The following is a 12,263-nucleotide window of genomic DNA, read 5'->3' as shown; positions in this document are numbered from 1 at the left end:
TCACACTTACTGCATTTTATTTTGGGAAGCCAAATGTATAATTTAAAAAGGTATATGCAACAGCACTAGGAATATTTTTGCATTCTTTTTTTTCCTTGTGCTCCATTTTTTGTGCTGATAGTGATGCTAGTTTAAATTTGATAAAGAGGCAGCCATGCATGAAAAACTGTACTCAGCAGGCTCTATCAGTCAAAAGTCAAGGATATATGTCCATGATTTATCATGCTTTTCATGGTAATTAGTCAAGAGTGCATTTTGCTTTCTTTAACATCACTCTGTTTCCTTTCCTTTTTGTTTTTTAACCTTTGGTCTCTTTTTCATGCATTACATTTACATATTTCTCATTCTCTTATCCCATACTATGTTTTATTTATGAATACAGACCTTCCTGATCATATCTTTAATGTAAAAGAGATTGTAGTTACTGTGTCTGTCTTCAGTTAAAGCTTTTCCCCAAATCATTTACAAAAAAATTAAAATAAGTAACAACTTACAGTCAGTATTAGATTTAATTAGGTTTAATGAGAGTTACTGATTCACTGTACTAATAGTAAGTAGGAATGTAATTCCTAAATGACATTAACACTCAATTTCATTTTGCAACTTTAATAATACCTTATAAGTGCCATTTTAATTGATAAAACCTGTTCTGATGAGATGTTGTAAAAATCAACATAGTATCAAATAGCGGGATTCTTGCCTAGACAAGAAAGCTTTTTTATCTAGCACATTTCTGTACATAATATTATCGAGAAAACAAATGTCCTTCTAGCATGAATACATTCTTTGTAGGAATGTAACCCCACAGTTAACTAAATATTACACCACTGTACAATAAAGCTTCTCGCTTCTTTCTACTGTTAATTAGTTAATTAAATAATTAGTTTATTTATACCTTGTTCATTCTCACACTATTTATATTTTTAAACAGACGAATTAAGAAAAATGAATGCAACAGCCAATCCCAAAAAATGCATTAGATTTCTTCTTTGCTTGGTCTTCCATACTTTTCAGACTTATTTAAGATAATAGTTAATTTTAAATGTTTTAAAAGCATTGAAAACCAAAAATTCAATATTGATTGTTTCTGACTAAAATCATTCACTTGTTATAACTGTAATAACAATAGTTCAGATAACTTAAAAGATTTTAAAGCAAAAATGTTGATCATAACTAGGTTTTTATGGTATGCATTGAAAGACCAGAGTGCAATGGATTTTAATCTGATACCTGAAAGGAAATGTCATACAGAAATGAGAGTGAAAAATTACCTAAGTTATAAAAACATAGAAAGTGGAGGGATCGGTCTTCAGTTTAGTTAATGCCAAGAAAGAGTTGTTTTGTTCCTTTCATCAAAATCTTTTGCTTTGTTCACCTACATGTAAGACATGTTAATGAAAGATGGGACCAAAATCATGTTTTTAACTATCATATAACTTAAACTTACAGTTTAACCAACTGTTCTGGGTTTTATTTTTTGAAAGCCAGTTTATGTATTCTCAGAACCAAGGGAAGTGGTGGGTCACAATATTTACTCAACATAGCTAAAACAAAGTATTTACTTTCATAATAGATGCTAACATTTTTAAGAAGTAAATAGTACAATCATGGCTATTTTATAAATAGATGAAGCAGTTCAACACTGAGCATAGGATGGTAGGTGTAGTCTTTTTAGAAAATCAACGTAGGCAACAATTGTTTTCTCTATTAGTTTTACAGGAGTATATGATGAAAATGTTGTTTATATGCACATAATTTTGTTGAATTCTGTGAGAAAAAAATGTAGTTGCCCACATTCTCTAGGCAATAGTCAGCTTTGCAATTTTTTCCCTTTCTCTCAATGACTTCATGGTAGTATAAGAACAGCAACCACAGCACAACACAGGTGGTCTCTTTCCATCAAGCAGTCCTGCTATTACTCTGTCAGTGTTCAAAATAAAAAAAGCAAATATATAAAAAAAGAAAAAATAACTTTCTGGTTTCCTATTCTTTTGCCAGCAAAAGTAAAAGACAGATAACTTTTCCTGTCCCATAGTTTGTCAGAGCAGAAATATTTTTTAGAGCAATGAATGTTCTCTTTAAAAGAACACATGTGGTGTTTACGATGTTTACACACTTGCCTTATTCTGCATCTGTTTCACATAGTAGTAGTACAGGTAGTCCCTGACTTATAACAGTTCATTTAGCGACCGTTTGAAGTTACAATGAAACTGAAAAAAGGAACTGTTTTTCCTTATAACCATTGCAGCACGACCAAGGTCACATGATCAAAATTTGGGTACTTGGCAACTGGTTCATATTTATGATAGCTGCATTGCTTTCAGGTTATGTGATCATCTTTTGCAATGTTTTGAGAAGCAAGTCAGTGGAAAAGCCAGATTCACTTAACAACCATATTACTAACTTAACAACTTCAGTGATTCATTTAACAAACAGGACAAGAAAGGTTGTAAAATGGGGCAAATTTCATTTAACAAATGTCTTGCTTACAATAGAAAGTTTGGGCTAATTGTGATCATAAATCAAAGACTATTGGTACCAGCTATCTGCAGTTTCTCAACAGTACTGCATCTGTATCAGGACCAGCAAAGTATTTATGATTCTACAGACTTGTAAAATCATAATATTGAAGAGACCATTTACACTATTCAGTTCAGTCTATCAAAAACATTCCTTTCACTGATTCAAATTCTGCAGAAACTCCAGAAGACACTTGACAAAACATGGCTAGATGGGAATACATACTGCATACTAGAATTAAGCCATTTAAAACAGTTAATTACTCTTTTATGAGGTAGAGAATCTTCTTGTACTTTTGGCTGAGAACTATTCCTGACAATTACAAGTGCTGGAGGAGACAAGTAAAGTAGGTGAATCAGAAAGATTAAAAATCTACTTGTAATTTGTCCTTCCCTTTTCCTGGAAACAGGCCGAATTATACCATCACAACCAACTTATTTATTAATATTATATGCCACTGTCTTAATATACAAGCAATTATATACATACTTCTCCTCAGTTTTGTAATTTCACAATGCCAGCTGGCCATTTAAGTGTAAAATTGGTCACATTTTACTTATATTTTGCTGCTCATGTCTCTTCCTGAGTTACCATCTTCTTCAAACACTTAAGAGTACTGAAATAAACCCACTGACTACTTACACAAACAGTCTATTGTACATGTTCCCCTTTGCAAAAAGCCTTAATACTGACTGACCATGTATTAATGAGCTAGGGGTGTATTGATGTTGAAATATCTTTTTTCAAAGATGATCCACTTCTTTCTCAGTAGCACCAGTTATTGTTCAGCAAAAAGGCATAGCCATTCAGAACAGGCAATTCAATTTATGGCTTAGTGGAGAAAGCCTGTTTCACATTCTTGAGATTCTCAGCATATCACCTACAATTTGAAAGTGAGAGAAAGCGGAAAACTGCTACCTTGGAATAATACCCATTGCCTCTGACTGAATTTACCTATAACAATTCATTCTGCCGTTGGCATTTTAGTCTTTTTATGACCACTACTCATGCAATTTACCTATCTTTCCCATTCCTGAGCCTTCAAAGTTCCTACAAGAACTTCAAGCACTTTCCCCCCAAAAATTGAGTGGCAATGTCAAGAAGGCCTTTTTATTATTGTTAGCTTTCAAATAACTTTCTGTTCTCTAGATGTCTATCTAAACTTATAATAATTTAATTTATAATTTAATAATATTTATATACTGCATTTATATACTTGATATAAATGCAATGGCTCTTTCTCAATTCCTGCAACCATTCTTCATGTTTTAGCCTCCAACCCCCTAATCAACTTTGTTGCTCTTTTCTGTACTCTTTCAAGAGCCTCTACATCTTTTTTATAATACGGTGACCAAACCTGGATGCAGTATTCTAAGTGTCGTCTTATTAAGGATTTATAAGGCAGATACTAATACTTCACGTGATCTTGATTCTATCCCTTTGTTAATGCAAACTAAGATTGTGTTTGCATTTTGGGTTGCTGCCATACACTGCTGGCTCATATTTAAATGATTATCCACTAGGACTCCAAGATCGCTCTCACAGTTATTGCTATTGAGCCAGGTTTCACTTAGTCTGTAGCTGTACATTTGATTAATCCTAGTAGCCTTTCCTAGTAGCCTTTTACTTGCAACATCCAGGTAAGCCCCCCTATGCTCTATATTCTCCTTTTGTCTCACCTTTTCCACTATTTTAGTTATGAGTGTAGATAATAGAAGGTGGAAGGTAGAATATATTTTTTTCCAGAAACAAAAGAGGCAAATTAGAGTATCTTATTCATTATGACACTGAAAGACCAAGCAAACCACTGTCAGTGTTCATCCTTCAATAATTTTATTTGCAGAACTAACATAAACTAAACCATAACTGGATGTCCTGTATACCTGACGTATCTATAGACTCTTTGGTCTCAAAAACTCAGAACAACAATTCCCTACAGGATGTGGTGGTATATTGTCAACTTAATTTTTTTTCCCTAATAAATCTTAGCAATCAGAGGATTTCCGGTTTGCATCGCGGCGGAACAGGATACAGGAAGGCAGAGCTCTGCCTTTAGTGCCTGATTTCACCCTAGTAGGAGCTCTAAAAAGGGCCTAAAATCACCCCAAAGAGGCAATGAAGAGGAGGGGTGCCTTGTTGATCACGAAGAGATGGCGGTCTTTCCAACTGATCCAAGGAAAACCTCCAAACCGACAGGGGAAATATCATCTACATTCCTGTGGCCCGCCATTAGCTGCTGACAACTGAAGAGGCAAAAAACACTACTTAATACATCGTAAACAGCATGTTTGGACCTGCATGAAAATATTGATCCTTTCTTTACTATTTTACAACTGAATTTCCTAGGAAAGGCTCACAAGAAGCGAAAAACGTCTGAATGTAAACGGAAGCGGCATTTTAATTTTATGGGGGACAAAAACATACAGTACTGATATGGAAGTAACATAAAGCTACAGTTTTGATAAAGTTGAGAACTGAGATAACTGTTAAGATTTTCTCTTTGGGAAAAAAACATTGAGGCGAAATATAAGAAATCAATTTAAATCAATTAAATCCTTTAAGAATGGAAAATGGACTTTGAATAACATCTAGTAATGGATTTGTGTATAGCAATATAAATTGCTCTGCTTGCTGATTCCTACCCTGGGAGAATATCTGGCAATAAAGGAAATTATTTTGACATACTTATCATCCTGACCTTCTTGGATTATAAATACTTACTGATTTTGGACTTTTAACTTCAAGAGCTAGTGGGAGAGAAAGAAAAATTTGACCTTGGACTATGCCAGGCTTGGAGAGACATTTGAGCTGTTTTCAGAGAGGTTGAACATTTTGAATACTTCAAATATTGTGGATTACATCCTTGCCTGACTGACAATTTTTGGGATACTTCAGACAAAGGATTACTATAAAATATTGCCTTCAGGACTGAATCTATACTTTGGAATATATTGGATTATAAAGGATACATATAAAGACCAGAAAATCAATCTACACGAATGATGTCTGAAGAAAAAACAAACACCTTCCAGAAAGAAATATATTCTATACTACAATTAATCCACTAAACAATTGTTGAATGCAAAAAGGATATAAAAAATCATGAGACTAAAAACCACTTAAGACAATATAAATGAACAAATTTCCAGATTAAATCTACAACTAGAAAACTGCCAGATAATGACCACAAAGTATGAACAAATAATCCAGAAATCAGAAGACAAAACAGAGGAAATGGATTTAGAGATGGAAGAGATAAAAGAACTGCAAGACTTAGCTATAACAATGAAAATGCAAAAGACCCTTTACCCCTTAGGTCTGCAAAATATACCTGATGGCAAAGAAAAAGATTTTTAAAAAGCGAATATAGAGCTGTTAAGGAAAATGTCACAATTTGAGAGACAGGAAATGAAAAGAGAAATGGGGGGGAGAGAAAGGAACAGGGAGTTGTTTAAGGAATATAAATGGGCGGAATTCCCCCACAAAATACCCTACCCAAATTGTTTTCCTTATGCCAAGCAATTTTCACAAAAATAGAAAGAAAATTCCTGGGCAATCTAATTGCCCTGGCTTGGAAAATGACTTGGCAAAGAAAGAAAGAGTCAGATTTAAAAAACAGAAGACTTGACCTTTTAGAGGGAGCATTATATGTTTAAATACTTTCTTGAATAAGATTAAAAGAATGGAAGACTTCTAGTTATAATTAGACTTTTATAATGAAAGATATGATTTATAATTAAGATAGCATGTTTTCCTCTGATATGGGAAATATGAAGCTAGGAAGATTGATCTGAATAAAACTTTCTGCTATATAAATGTAATTGTAATTACATTAATACTGATTTAATTTATATTAAATTAATACTGAGGAAATCATAATTGATATTTCAAATACTGATGGGAAATCAAACTTTAACAAGAGTACGAAAAACAGGATATTGATTAATGAATTGACATTATTGACCTAAGAATTGATATTATTTGTTATTTGTATGATATTAGTAAAATATGAAAATGCTTATATCTAACTTTGTATACAACAGTACCAAAAATTGTAATGGCGTAATGAAGGGAAAATGGAAAAAAATATGGAGAAGAAAGGAGGATCAGGGAAAAAATACTGGATTGTGTAGTATTGAACAGATTTATATTCAAAAAGTTAATGTTAAATATTTGAATCCAGACATGTTTTTTACTAAGCACTAAAGACTGTAATTCTTAAAAAATTAATAAAACTTTTATATATAAAAAAAATCTTAGCGATCAGAGCTCAGGAAACCTTTTCCTTGCTTGGTTACTTTCAGTCCTGATGGTTGCTAAGGAGCTCTGACACTAGCTAACCTAGCAAGTTAACAGCAGCTCTTACATCGCATCTGTTCTTTCAGCAGTTATTGCTCTGTGATAGTAAACCCTATTTAATTAATGTCCTTACTCTATGTGATTTATACTTTACTCTGAGACCTAAGGTCATTCATTCATTCATTCAATTCATTCATTCATTCAATTTGCATAGCTGCACATTTCAACAAGTGACTATGGGATGTGAACATAAGAAAATAAATTAAAAACTATCCCAATCACAAATACGAAAGTTAAAATACAGGCCTTTGTACAGATCTTATGAAAGGCAAGCAAAACCAGAAGCAGATTATTCCATAGGGTACGTGCTACAGTAGGAAAAACATGCCTCCGGACCCTGGCAAACGTCCTTATTTGGCCAACAGGATCTGTAGCATGATCTTCCTGCTGGACCATATCAGACTGATATAAACAATGTGGAAAAAGCCCCTCCCCCCATGTAACATTCTCCTATGGAGCAATCTGAGTTGAAGTTATAATTAACTTAATAACAGGGAAAACTAGAATATGGGAAAATCTACTCCTTATGCTGGGGGTCATTAGACAAATATAACACTTTTGTGAGAACATCAAACAAACGAATGGCATGAAATCATTCACTCTTACAGAATAAGCAACGTGAAAAAACCAGCACATTTATAGGTCATCCCAGAGAATTTTTGTAAAATAATCCAGATTGCACAATTTATGTGATATTTTTTGCACCTCACATAGAGTTCATGCCAAGATCTATGGTTTGTCTTGTGACACTTATTATTCTGTGAAGCCTATAACCAACAAATTAACTGCCAGCAGACTCACTGTGAGGAAGGTGACATTCCTACAACTAAGAGAAGATACAGGCATTTCCCAGGAGATGTGAATGGTATAAGTCCCCATTAAAGAAGGAAAGATATTGATATACCTTGCATTACCACTGTCTGATGTTAAGAAATGAAACAATGTCCAAGAGGATGGAAATTATACCAAATCAACAAATAAAACAATGAAATTTCCTTCCTTCCTGTTAGTCTTCAGAAAGAAAAGGAAAGAAGTGAGGTGTCAAAAATAAGAATATGTCACAGATTCAGTCAGAAAAGAAATGAAAATGGAAAATGCAATGTTAAAACTTATAGTTAGCAATGATCATCAACCAGAATTAGGGAGTTGAAAATGTATCTGACGCCTCCAAACACAGAAGAGAGAAAGGAAAAATAGAGGTGACAATCATGTTTTCAGACTACACAGAAATGTAAAGTAAAAAAAGCTCCCAATTTTAAAGATGAGAAGAGAACAGCCAAATTTCTATTTCTCTGAAGAAATCTAAAACTTTCTCTACATGTGCAGGAGTAAATGCACACATACAGTATCTCAAACTCCCTGTATTTTACAAGAACTATAGCTTCTATGTACTCATGATTGTTATCTTGTCTGCAATAAATCAGCATGCCTTAGTTATATTTTCTCCCTCAGCTTCTGCTGTTAAAGTATGTGCAGTACTGAGGTTTATTACCAAACCTAGCATTAAATCTGACAATTATTTTCCTGTTAGTTCCATGTCATCCTCAGATTTGATAAACATATATTTCTCTCTATTCATTTATCTAACCTATTTATATAAATATTGAGCAATACAGAGCCAGGACAATACTCTCCAAATATTCAACAAAATTCACCTGAATTTTCTTCAGGCTGACAAATACTTGCTAATAAGTACTACAGTACAATGCTTAAATGGCTGTGAAGTCATAAAAAACTAGAAATTTATCATGTTTCAAATAACATTACAATGATATGCTTCCTTGAATTCAAGACTGATATTTCTGCTACATCCCACAAACTCTAAAGTTTGTAATTTTATCAACAGAGGAGGTAAGATTGAAGGATATGTCTTGTTTCCATTCAGAGTTATTATTGCTCAATTCTAGTCTCTTGGCATATCACAAAATTATAAAAGAGCTAGGTTTTCTTGATCAAGTTTTACCCTCTTCATGTCTCAAACTAAAAAAAAAACTTGCTATATAAAATAAATATATCTGTCTTCTTTATCAAGTGTTAGCATTTCAGATTTTCTAACCAATTCTCTAAATGTTCCTTTGCTGCAGTCTTATTAAACTTTATCCTAGGCTCGTATTGTAGAAACCAATGAATGAATGTTTTAGAATATAGCACATAAGATAAGATAATCTTTATTGTCATTTTTTTTTTACTGTGGGCACAACGGCACACATCAAAGATGAAATTTAGTTGTCCGCTCTCAAAGTAAAACACAGTTGACACACACCTAAAACATACTATAAACAACGTATGTATAGACCCACACTTCTACATATACATAACAATAAAATATTAAATACTGTCCATTTTGAATATATAATGGAAGGAGGAAGCCTGAGAGTTCTGAAGGTTAATGCTGTAAGGAATGAAACTATGGTTGAATCTAGATGTTCTGCTATGGATACCACGAAGCCTCCTCCCAGAAGGTAACAAGGAAAACAGGTTGTGAAGAGGATGAGTAGTGTCCCAGATAATCTTAGGGACCCTGTTCAAACAACACTTCTGTGCTATGTCCTGGATAGAGGAGAGGGAACTGCCAATGATCTTTTCAGCCATCCTCACCACTCTCTGCACCGCCTTCCTGTCTGAAGCAGTGATGCTTCCAAACCAGACTGTGATGCTGTATGACAGGATGCTCTCGATCGTCCCCCTGTAGAAAGTGGTCAGAACAGGGGAAGGAAGATGAGCTTTTCTCATGCGACGCAGAAAGTGCAGGCACTGCTGTGCATGATCCAACAAATCTCCTATTTCTTGCTATTCTTTATTCATCTTAAGTCAAATGAAAATACCCTAAAATAATAGGTTCTTCCATTTTAAAAAATAACAAGCAATGGAAATTTTCTAAAAGAAACTCCTGTGCAACCTGTGTATACAAACTAGTTTTTAATGGATTCTTTATGAGTCAAATTACTATTGTATGTTTTAGTTAAGAACAGGTGGTAAAATCAGTTAATGCAAACAGAATAGGATCCAGCATCACTTCAACAGAGATTGTGACTCTGAGGAAAGTTCCAAGGAATATCCATAGTTTTCCTCTCCAAACTGCAATTGAAACAAGACTGTGCTAGGAAAAGTAGGGGGCTTAGGAGAATATGATTCTTTACTGGCACAGCATTCACAGATCTTTCTGATGAAGACAATTAATGTAATTGGAAGATCCTGCAACAAATAGATTAAACTCTCCTGGTTGAATGAAAGTTATAAGAATATTCTTGTTTGCAGCACATTCTTTTTATATGTAGATTTACAGATAATCAAGATTAGACAGTTCAATAAAACTCACTGGTTTTGCTGGAATGTATCTGCCTAGATATTTTACAGATGAGGTCTGCATTACAATAGAAAATTGTCAAGCTTTTCTTCTAAATATTTTGACAGGATTACAAAATGTACACATTTTAAAAATCTAAAGGAAAGCCATTCGGAATGATTGATATCATTAAGTCTTTAAATTTAAAATAGTTTAATTTCTTTAGGAACACATTCACATTTTTTTAAGAAGTAGGAACAAAGCCATATTCCAAATTTTTATATGTATATAAAATCTCTATTCTAACTATTAGATTGTTCTCATAAAAGTTCATTTGAGTAACAGCTTAAACAGAAAGTAAATTGCAGAGAAAAAAATGAAAAAGCGTATGAATTTGGGATTCACATTTGCAACTCTACAGACATTCATTGCTTGAAAATCAAGGTGGTGTCAGAAGTATCTGGAAAACTAGAAATTTTCTATAAGTGCTCACAACAGCAGCTATATACAGCATATAATGCAACTTAGTTTTATCCATAAATTAATAGTTTATCCACGCTTTCCTCCGTCTTGTTTCTTTTATAAGCACAGAAGCTCACAATCCTCACAGTTACATTCCAATAATTACAAAGACATAACACAGAAGTGAAAAATATGAAAACAAGTTAAGCAGCTGTTCACCTGGTGCTAAACTTCTGAATCTTCATATTTTCAACATATGTTAATGTAGAAATTTTAGCATTCTATCCTTCAATTCAAAGGAGAGTAAAATAATAAAAACAGCATTTTCTCCCAATCCTTCTGTCTCTCTTCCTTTCTTATAGCTTTATATAAATGCAGGAATCAAAATAAAATGAAATAATTTATAGATAGATAGATAGATAGATAGATGATAGATAGATAGATAGATAGATAGATAGATAGATAGATAGATAGATAGATAGATAGATAGATAATCAATCCTGAATACAAAAAACTTTTTCCCAAGTGGATCCTCCTGGGGAAAGAATTACAGGAACAGAAAATTCTGAACAATCTCTGTACAGTAGTCATCAGCTGTTTTACCTTAATATATGCACAAAGGGAAATGAGCACCACCATTCTTTCATGTACTTGGATCCCAGGATGCTTTGGCTTTCAAAAGTATGCAATTTCTATTTATATTGAGCATTTCTGTAATTCTTCTTCTATTAAGCACTTTATGGGAGAAATGAATTTATCCAATATTACCTATGAATTATAAATAGTAATTTGTTTATATTAAAACATTATTTTAATTATATTTCTGAGGCAAAAATGGACAAATTGTTAAGAAGATATTATTTTTACATATTACTCAACAACAGCAAACCAAAATCAACTAAAAAGTTTTTTATTAATTTCCTGTTTGCCCATAATGACCTATGGTAAGATTCCAATTGTGTATCCCCATCCCATGGTGCTTTGGTGTATCACCTGGGATGCCTCTGACTCGAAAGGATTAGACAGAGATATCACTGTTGCCAAGGGCACACCCAGTGGGGGATCCTTTCATGTCCCCATTAATGAGCCCACCAAAGTGCCTATTTATCTACTCAAGTTTGCACGCTTTCGAGCTGCTCTGGCATAAACTGGAGCAAATGACGGGAGCTCATGCCGACACACAGGAGCATTGGGTCTCGAACACAGGCTTGTTAATTGCTAACCCACCATTCTAACACATGAGCCATTGTGCTCCTGTTCAATTGTGTATGGTTCTGGGGGAGAGAGAGAGACATACATTTTTAGTATTTATATTTAACAATCATAAACCAATATGGGATATATTTCACAACATTTTTGAAGTTCACAACTCTAATCACATTCAAATGCTACATCATTTCATTACACAATAGGCCACTTTATAAGATTAAGAATTAAGTCATTTGTGGGGGGGAAATATCTCAGATTTCTATGTTAATCTTCAAGAAGGCTGGATCAACTCCCTGACCTATTTTAAAGGAAATTACTGAGATGACTCTTCACTCAAGGCACAAGTGCTTCCTCACAATATCTTCCTAAAATATTCTCAGTGCCCATTTGGTTTCCAAAAGAGTTAAAAGAGATTCCTAACACTTCA

At 33.6% G+C, this 12,263-nt stretch overlaps 1 long non-coding RNA gene across 1 annotated transcript in view; it reads right to left on the bottom strand.

The window, feature by feature from the left end:
* Window positions 1–12,263, bottom strand: part of LOC308667140 — a 178,702-nt gene that overhangs the window by 93,219 nt on the left and 73,220 nt on the right. The window contains exon 2 of the long non-coding RNA XR_014026239.1: window positions 11,855–11,901. This is a non-coding gene — a long non-coding RNA (uncharacterized lncRNA). The remainder of the gene's footprint in view (window positions 1–11,854; window positions 11,902–12,263) is intronic.

This window comes from Vipera berus (assembly GCF_964194415.1).
Source record: "Vipera berus genome assembly, chromosome: 4".
In the NCBI taxonomy this organism is placed as follows: domain Eukaryota; kingdom Metazoa; phylum Chordata; class Lepidosauria; order Squamata; family Viperidae; genus Vipera; species Vipera berus.
The sequence above is the reverse complement of the archived record's forward strand: the minus strand, read 5'-3'. Positions and strand labels throughout refer to the sequence as shown.